Source organism: Leptodactylus fuscus, chromosome 1 (assembly GCF_031893055.1).
Source record: "Leptodactylus fuscus isolate aLepFus1 chromosome 1, aLepFus1.hap2, whole genome shotgun sequence".
NCBI classification, from domain to species: Eukaryota; Metazoa; Chordata; class Amphibia; order Anura; family Leptodactylidae; genus Leptodactylus; species Leptodactylus fuscus.
The window spans coordinates 219,553,961-219,562,748 of record NC_134265.1 but is presented as its reverse complement, the minus strand read 5'-3'; the positions used below and the strand labels follow the sequence as shown (position 1 = coordinate 219,562,748).

Here is an 8,788-nt window from a genome sequence, read left to right as displayed (position 1 = left end):
AACCTGCGGACCCCATAGACTTATAATGGTGTCTGTGTGGTATCCGCACAAAACATGAGGAGAGAAAAGTGCTGCTTGCATGTTTCGTGCGAAAACCACAAGGACCCCATTATAGTCTATGGGGTCTGCAGGTTTCCTCAGGTGACCGCTTTTTTATCTGCATAGGTTTCTGTTCAGGGGGTCCCCAAGCAGACTCCCCGGACGCAGGTGTGAATAGGACCTTAGTCACATACAATTATACTACATATTATTGTGTATTCATTCTTTGCTTCCTTGTTTATAATGGAAAGTTGGCACTGTTATTCAGGTCTGCATTGCCTAGGGCATTGTGAGCTGCCAGTATTATGTGGACGCTCTTTGTATTGAGAGCAGATGGCTAGTCACAGAATTATAGTTCTACGTGGAGGGAAAGTCACCATCTAATAAGAGCAGGGTGGCATCACCACTATGTCACGCCATGTGCGTATTCTTGGCAGCTCCCTGTGTCTTCTCCGGACGTTTGCAGCTTCTCCTTCACTTGTCCCCTTGATCCGCCACCTCCCTGTTTCTCTCTCCTCCCTCTCCAATTGTATCATCCTCCCACCCACTCCGTGTTCTTCCCACCTCATAGGTCCCCGACTCGCGTTTCTATCCCGTCTCTGCTCCATTCTGCTGAAGTGAATTTGTGCTCCAGTGACCCCGCCGCTGTCACCATCTCCCTCCTGACACTTGTCTATCACCTCTCCAGACATCTTCTTTCTCCTCCCATCTGGAGTCATTCAGCGCTCTCAGCTCCGGGACCCCCTGAGTCAGGTGAGAGTTACTTACAGTAGTCTTCACAAATGGCGAGGTCGCCGGGGTGTAATGTAGGGCAACAGTGAGAACTAGTTAGAAACTTACATCAGGAAGACTTGTAGGGTATTAATACCTCAGATACCTGAGGTGTGGTACTGTACGTCCTCAGCCTGCACTCTATGGAGCCTGGGAGCTGCTAGACACTGACTGCAGGGCTAACAATCTGTGAGGTGCCTGAATCATGCTGCACATTATTCTAGTCATAAAGAACACTGGATTCCCATATCAATAAAAATGATCATGTTTATGGCAAAACTGCATTGAACTAGACCATGTTTGCTAGAAACACCATATTTATGAAGCCCCCCTCACAAAAATCAATTTCAACTGGATAATTTGGTGGTGGTCTCCGCCATGTCAATGCCATGCACTCAATGACTATATACCGAATATGTGGGGACCACGGCAGTACTAGAGTAGTGGGGAAATTAGGCCAGGGTTAGAATCCCCTTTTCTACAAAGACCACGTCGGCATAGCCTTTAGAAGGACTATTCTTCTACTAGCTTTCTTTTTCTGATCCACACCGCCGTTCCTGAGAATTTAGTTTTTTATTCCTTATGCAAATGAGTTTTCAGAATGCGCATGGGGCGTCCCTTGTGCTTATGTGTGGCCTAAATAATCACTCGGAAACCTATCTGAGGTAAAATGTCCGATTTAATTGCTAATTTGATTTAGGTCATAATCGCCCTTAAGGATATTTTTGCAAAGAAAGGGCCAAATGATATTTTTGAGAAAGATGTGCCAAAAAGCAATAAGGCTCCCAACACCTCAGTCCCATCAGACCGAGGCGCTATTTTCACTGCTGCGCATGGAGAACAAGTTGCGGTACGATGATCCATTGCCACGACAGCTGAGAGCCTATTGAAGGCTTCAAGGTTTGTCTGGCCTAGCCTTTTATTACAGGCTGCTGTATGCATACTGTGGTTCCATAGCGTGAAAAAAATAAAAACAGTCGAATCACCTTTTTTTTTCTCGCTGTTTCGCCTCTCTTTTCACTAAAAAGCAATCAAAGCAACAAACATTTTACAAGGTATTATAACTAGAGATGAGTGAACACTGTTTGATCCAATAGATATTCGATCGAATATCAGGTCGATCGAGGTATTCGATTCCAATCAAATACCACAAGGCAAATGCACTAAAAATTCATATCCCCTCCTACCTTCCCTGGCGCTTTTTTTGCACCAATAACTGCGCAGGCATCGAAAAAAAAAAAAAAAAATCGGAAAAAGGTGACCTCCAATTTATACGAATGGTGGATTTAACATTCGGTTAATTTGAGACTTTGAACTATGTGACTGTGAGAGAGGGATAGATATACTGGCAGGGTTAGCTAGGGATTACCTTTACCCAGCTCTTTGGGGGTCTACGTCGGGTTCCCTGTCAGCATGCGATATGTGCGAGCTGATTTTTTCCTCATAGGAATGCATTGACCAGCGTTGATTGGCCGAATGCCATACAGAGTACAGCATTCGGCCAATCAACGCTGGTTCTGCCGGAGGCTCGTCTGTGAGGAGGCGGAGTCTAAGATCGGACCAGAATGGAGACTGCTATGGACCGATCTTAGACTCTGCCTCCTCCGGCAGAACCAGCGTTGATTGGCCGAATGCTGTACTCTGTATGGCATTCGGCCAATTAATGTTGGTCAATGCATTCCTATACCGAGATGTAGCAGTGCTGGCCATGTGTTCAGCTACAGTACTGCTACACCGGAGAACCGTGTGCTCAGCTGGCCAGCACTGCTACACCGGAGAACCGCTGCTACACTGGAGAACCGCTGAACCCTGCTACACACTCAGCTCTTCTACATCTCTGATGAGTGTGCAGCAGGGTTCAGCGCACACTCAGCCCTGCTACATCTCTGATGCAGCAGAGCTGAGTGTGCAGCAGGGCTCAGTGCATCTCTGATGCAGCAGAGCTGAGTGTGCAGCAGGGTTCAGTGCACACTCAGCCCTGCTACATCTCTGATGCAGTTCACATCTCCGGTGTAGCAGTGCTGGCCGTGCGCTCAGCGTTGATTGGCCGAATGCCAGGCAGAGTATAGCATTCGGCCAATCAACGCTGATTCTGCCGGAGGAGGCGGAGTCTAAGATCGGTCCACAGCAGTCTCCATTCTGGTCCGATCTTAGACTTTGCCTCCTCACAGACGAGCCTCTGGCAGAACCAGCATTGATGGGCTGAATGCTGTACTCTGTATGGCATTCGGCCAATCAACGCTGGTCAATGCATTCCTATGGGAAAAAGTCAGCTCCCGCATATCGCAAGCTGACAGGGATCCCGACGTAATACAGTGACTTGAGCATGTTAGATGCCCCCAGACATGCTTGCTCTGCTGTCCCAGTTGCATTCCAGGGTGTTGGCATCATTTACTGGGGTGTCATAGTGGACTTGGTGACTCTCCTGAGTCGAAGAGTGGGATCCCCTGAAATGAGCATTTTTTCCACATAGACTATAATGGGTTTCGATATTCGTTCGAATAGTCGAATATTGAGGGGCTATTCGAAACGAATATCGAATATTTTACTGTTCGCTCATCTCTAATTATAACTAAAAAGTACATGTGGCCCAACAAAATAGGCGCCTTATGCATCCCTGATTTCTTTTTAAGGGGTTAACACATAAATAAAACTATATAAATTTGCCCTTAAAAACAAAGGCCATAAAAAAAGTCAGGGACGAGGAAATTGGTTAGAATATTTTAGTCCAAAACCCTAAGAGAATATTTTGTAATTGAGTTATTAGTTGGTGGGGCGTCCACAAAATTGAGTTGAGGTAGGCTCTATCCAATGTTCCCAGGGTGAGGGGGCTAGCCATGCAAATTGAGTTGCTTAACCCCAAAAGTGCCTTAAGGACCAGGCCTCGTTTTTCAAAACTGACATGTGTCACTTTATATGTCAATAACTGAGACGCTTTAACCTACACAAGTGATTTTGAGACTGTTTTCTCGTGACACACTGTACATCATGTTAGTGTTAAAATCGACTCAATATTTGTGTATTTATTATAAAAAAAAAAAAAATAGGAAGATGGAAATTTGCAAAACAAAATCACAATTTTCAAAATGTGAACTGCTCTGCCTTTCAAACAGATAGTTATATCACACAAATACATTAATAATTATTATCCTAATATCTCTGCTTTATATTGGCATCATCTTTTGATTGTCTTTTAATTTATTTTGGATGTTAGAAGGCTTTGAAGTGTAACAGCGATTTTCCAGATTTACAAGAAAATTTCCCAAACTAATTTTTTAGGGACCACTTCAGTTCTGCGGGGATTATAAAGGCCTATATAATAGAAACCCCCATAAATCACCCCATTTTCAAAACTGCACCCCTCAAATAATTCAAAACAGCATTTGGGAAGTTTGTTAACCCTTTAAGTATTTCACGGAAATTAGAACAATATGGAGGCGAAATTTAGACATTTCATTTTTTTCACTAATACATTCATTTAGACCTAAAATTAACACATTAACAAAGGGTTAAAGGAGAAAATGCATCTCACATTTTGATATACAATGTTTCCTGTACACAGAAATCCCCCACATGTGGGGGTAAACTGATGTTTGGGCAGACGGCAGCACATGGAAGGGAAGGAGCGACACGGTGTTTGAAAAGCAGATTTTGTTGGAATAACTTTCAGGCACCATGTCTCATTTGCAGAGCCCGTAGAGTATCAATACAAAGGAAACCCCCCAAAAAGGACCCCATTTTGGATACTAGACCCCGTACAGAATTCATCAAGGGGTATAGTGAGCATTTTGACCCCACAGCCTTTTCACAGATTTTATTAACATTGGGATGTGCAAATGAAAAATTACTAAAATGTCACTTTATCCCCAAAGTTTTCATTTTCACAAGGGGTTAAAAGAGAAAAAGCCCCCCACAGTTTGTTACATAATTTCTCCTGAACACAGCAATACCCCATATGTGGTCGGAATCTGCTGTTTGGGAACATGGTGGGACTTGGAATGGAAAGAGCGCTATTTGGTTTTTGGAGAGCAAATTTTGCTGGAATAGTTTACAGGTGCCATGTCGCATTTGCAGGACCCCTAGTGTACCAAAACACTGGAAGTGCCCAAAAGTGACCCCATTTTGTAAACTGCACCCCTCAAAAAATTTATCAGGGGGTCTAATGAGCATTAGCATCCCAGACATGACTGCACAGCGGATGGTGGAGCGTGAATATATAAGCTGTGCAGAGTACATTGGGAACATCAAATTCCCAACTATATCCCCAGTAGCTCCTAAGATTGGGGGGGTCACTTTGGGGGTCAGCTCTGGTATATTTTCCCTCATAAGCTCTAAATCTGGGGTGTCTGCTGATATACGCTTATACACAGCTTGTACAATCCCTTCCTGCCGCAGCCAGTTGTGTTCTAATGATTTGGTGATTTTTTTTGATTCTTGTCTTCACGTTGTACCAACTATATTTTTTTTATTTTTCTGGTGATCCGGCCATATAAGGGTTTTTTTGTTTCCACCCAGAGTAGCGTATAAGTAACATGTGACCTTTATTGTGTGGGTCAAAACGATTATGGCGATACCTCATTTATATCGTTTTTTTATGTGTTACTAGTTTTGCAGAACAAAAACAATTTGGGGAAAGAAATCAATGATTTTTTCATTGCCATCTTCTGAGATGTGTAGCATTTTTTTTTCGGTTGACAGAGTTGGTTGAGGGCTTATTTTTTGCGGGACGATCTGTGCTTTTTTTTTGGTACTGTCTTGGGGTATGTGTGACTTTTTTATCTCATTTTATAGCATTTTAATAAGGCGAGATGACAAAAAGTAATTATTTCTTTGCTTGATTAATTAAATTTATTTATTTTTCATACACTTAAATTCTTTTTTTTTTTTTTTAAACTTTTTTTTTTTTTTTTTTTTTTTTTACTTTTTATTGATGTCCCACTAGGGGACCTGAACAAGTGATCCACTGGATCGCTGATTCAGCATTATAGACGTGCAATACACTTGTATTGCAGTCTGTAGAGGAAGTTACTCTATGCAGACGCATAGAGGAACTTCCTCCCTTCCTGGCAGGATCAACCAGGTATGTAGAGCCTGCAGGCAGCCTGGGGTCACTGTCCTTAACCTGGTGGAGCCCATTATATATGGCGGACATGTTTGCCCAACGTATTCAACCGGGGGTTAAGGAGCAGGATGTTAGCTGTGTGTTACAGCTAACTCCGGCTCTCGATGCCGCCAGTATTTTTACTTTCAGTTTGAAACTCTTAAGATGGGGCAGTCACTGTTGACCGCCTGCACCTTAAGGGTTAAACAGCTGTTACATCGGTAGCCTGGCTGTCAGATACAGCCGGGCTTCCATGGTAATCGTACAGGCACGTGGGAATGTGGGAACGAACCACATTCCCTGACGTGCATGTACACTCACCGGCCACTTTATTAGGTACAACTGCTCGTTAACACTTAATTTCTAATCAGCCAATCACATGGCGGCAACTCAGTGCATTTAGGCATGTAGACATGGTCAAGACAATCTCCTGCAGTTCAAACCGAGCATCAGTATGGGGAAGAAAGGTGATTTGAGTGCCTTTGAACGTGGCATGGTTGTTGGTGCCAGAAGGGCTGGTCTGAGTATTTCAGAAACTGCTGATCTACTGGGATTTTCACGCACAACCATCTCTAGGGTTTACAGAGAATGGTCCGAAAAAGAAAAAACATCCAGTGAGCGGCAGTTCTGTGGGCGGAAATGCGTTGTTGATGCCAGAGGTCAGAGGAGAATGGCCAGACTGGTTCGAGCTGATAGAAAGGCAACAGTGACTCAAATAGCCACCCGTTACAACCAAGGTAGCCAGAAGAGCATCTCTGAACGCACAGTACGTCGAACTTTGAGGCAGATGGGCTACAGCAGCAGAAGACCACACCGGGTGCCACTCCTTTCAGCTAAGAACAGGAAACTGAGGCTACAATTTGCACAAGCTCATCGAAATTGGACAATTGAAGATTGGAAAAACGTTGCCTGGTCTGATGAGTCTCGATTTCTGCTGCGACATTCGGATGGTAGGGTCAGAATTTGGCGTCAACAACATGAAAGCATGGATCCATCCTGCCTTGTATCAACGGTTCAGGCTGGTGGTGGTGGTGTCATGGTGTGGGGAATATTTTCTTGGCACTCTTTGGGCCCCTTGGTACCAATTGAGCATCGTTGCAATGCCAAAGCCTACCTGAGTATTGTTGCTGACCATGTCCATCCCTTTATGACCACAATGTACCCAACATCTGATGGCTACTTTCAGCGCCATGTCATAAAGCTGGAATCATCTCAGACTGGTTTCTTGAACATGACAATGAGTTCACTGTACTCCAATGGCCTCCACAGTCACCAGATCTCAATCCAATAGAGCATCTTTGGGATGTGGTGGAACGGGAGATTCGCATCATGGATGTGCAGCCGACAAATCTGCGGCAACTGTGTGATGCCATCATGTCAATATGGACCAAAATCTCTGAGGAATGCTTCCAGCACCTTGTTGAATCTATGCCACGAAGAATTGAGGCAGTTCTGAAGGCAAAAGGGGGTCCAACCCGTTACTAGCATGGTGTACCTAATAAAGTGGCCGGTGAGTGTACGTGAAATAGCGTAAAGGGGTTGGCCACTTTCAGACCAATATTGACAAATAAATGTACAATAAAAACATTTAACACTCTTCCAAAATCCTTTCTGAAACTATTCCTCATAGTTTTCTAGATTTCGGCTTGCTGTCATTCATTCTGTTATATCATGTGATTTCCGGTCCATGGTCATGTGATGAGGACACAGGTGCACGGCTCATTACGAGGCAGCTGTCTGATTACTGTGCTGTGACTGTAACGAGCGGCACCTGTGTGCTCATCACATGACCATGGACCGTAAATCACATGACCATGGTCAGAGTTTTATCCTTTAGAAGTAACAGAATGAATGACAGCAAGCAGAGATGGAGAAAATCGTAAGGAATTGATACAGAAAGTATATTGGAAAATTGTACAACATTTTATTGTACATTTGTTTGTCAATATTGGTCTGAAAGTGGCCAACCCCTTTAATAGTATTCAACTATGTTGGGGACCACAAGGCCTCCTTTTAAATATGGGCACATATAGAGTGGAGCATAATACTCTATGGATGGAGTAATTTCATAGAAAGTTGAGAAATATCGGACATAAGGTAATGTTACTGTAATATTTCATCTTGATTCCAAAAATCCTTATTGTCTGTTATGCTTCAATTCTTGAACTATCTTGCAAGGGTCAGGTACTTAATTCCAGCTGGTCAGAAGTTAGGACACAGCACATTCTAAGTGTCATCCAATCAGAATTGTAGATTTTACAATATACAGCTAGGTTTCATCAAATCACAATTGTGCCTCTCACTGTTCCAGAAGATTGCCTGCCATCTCTTTTTCTCACTTCCTGTATTCCCCCCCCCCCCAGCTTGCTGAACAGGATGAGGTATTACAATACTTATACAGATCAGATAATATTCACATGCTTGTAGAGAACAGACTCAGTGTTATCTGTGTGTTTACATAGAGAGATAAAAGTCTCTTTAACTGCTGTAATCTGAACTGATTGTCCTGCCAGGACCTATCTTACAGGTCTGTTGTTTATGGTAACGCTGTGTCAACAATGGGAGGAATAAGTTCACATAGCAGGCAAACAAAGCAGCATTTCTAAAGCAATATATTTAGGAACAGTCTTCAATTTACCTAAGCTACCAATATACATAGGATCCTTGAGATAGGACAACCCTTTTAAGTTTCAGCCAATCAATATTATGATACTCTATAAAGCATACATTAAAAGGGTTATTTGGTTTATTATAATATTATTCATATAACAGGATTTCTAAATATAAAACACTTTCACTTTCATCAAGTTAAAACGCCTCCATTTACCTGATTTATATTCAGGTCAGGTGACCATCTGTAACATTTGTTACAGCACC

The 8,788-nt window shown here is 43.1% G+C and overlaps 1 protein-coding gene across 1 annotated transcript in view; it reads left to right on the top strand.

Moving 5' to 3' along the window:
• The first annotated feature begins 598 nt into the window (after positions 1-598).
• The window catches only part of CERS4 (ceramide synthase 4), a 97,635-nt gene continuing 89,445 nt past the window's right edge, over positions 599-8,788 (top strand). The window contains exon 1 of the mRNA XM_075283631.1: positions 599-792. The gene's annotated coding sequence lies outside the window, so the exon portion shown is untranslated. The remainder of the gene's footprint in view (positions 793-8,788) is intronic.